Source organism: Octopus bimaculoides, chromosome 18 (assembly GCF_001194135.2).
Source record: "Octopus bimaculoides isolate UCB-OBI-ISO-001 chromosome 18, ASM119413v2, whole genome shotgun sequence".
NCBI classification, from domain to species: Eukaryota; Metazoa; Mollusca; class Cephalopoda; order Octopoda; family Octopodidae; genus Octopus; species Octopus bimaculoides.
In genome coordinates, this window is record NC_068998.1 from 47,036,375 (window position 1) to 47,037,643 (window position 1,269).

Consider the following 1,269-nt stretch of genomic DNA (forward strand, 5'->3'; position numbering starts at 1 on the left):
TGTACCAGTAATACACAATGACCAGTATCTCTTCTTCAGTGAGGTTTTAAGAAAGGAAAATGGACCATGAGCCATGATGAAAATATCTTTAAAAAACATCATTATAATTTATTCAAAAGTTTTCCAGCGTTATTGGTGTTGTTGTTGTTGTTGTTGTTGTTGTTGTCATTGCTTTACTGCTGTTATTGTTGATGATGATGGTGACAATATCTATTGTTGCTATTTATTATTATTATTATTATTATTATTATTATTATTATTATTCATTTTTCTTAAGGTGGCAAGCTAGCAGAATCGTTAGCACGCTGGACGAAATGCTTTGCGGTATTTCGCCAGCCACTACGTTCTGAGTTCAAATTCCGCTGAGGTCAACTTTGCCTTTCATCCTTTCAGGGTCGATAAACTAAGTACCAGTGAAACACTGGAGTCGATATAATCGACTAACCCTCTCCCCGTCAAATTTCAGGCCTTGTGCCTATAATAGAAATTATCATTATCATTATTATCATTACTATTATTATTATTATTATTATTATTATTATTATTATTCATTTTCTTAAGGCTGTGAGCTGGCAGAATCGTTAACATGCCGGACAAAATGCTTTGTAGTATTACGTCCGTCTTCCCGTTCTGAGTTCAAATTCCACCGAGGTCGACTTCGCTTTTCATCCTTTCAGAGTTGATAAAATAAGTACCAGACAAGCACTGGGGTCGATCTAATTGACTAGCTCCCTCCTACCAAAATTTCAGGCCTTCTGCCTTTAGTAGAAAGGATTATCATCATCATCATCATTATTATCATTAATATTATTATTGTTATTATTAACATTCGGACAGTGAACTGGTAGAATCATTAACACATAAGGCAAAATGCTTAGTAGCATTTTATCCTTCTTCAGATTCCGAGTTCAAATTCCGCCGAGGTTGACTTTGCCTTTCATCCCTTCAGGGTCGATAAAGTAAGTACCAGTTGCGTACTGGGGTCGATGCATTCGACTTATCCCTTCCCTTGATATTTCTGGCCTTCTGCCAAAATCTGAAACCATTATTACTATTATCATCATTCTTGCCATTGGTATGTTTGTTTTCTTTGATTTCTTTCCAAATTTGTTTTAAAATTTGCATCAAGTCGCACAGAATGACAAAAAAAGAAAAAAAAAAAACTGAAAACAAGGTAAAAAATTTTTCAAATAATTTTTTTAAGAATTTAAATCCTAAAACAGAAAAATAACGTTGTTCAAAAATTTAATTGAAATTTCAAATACTGTA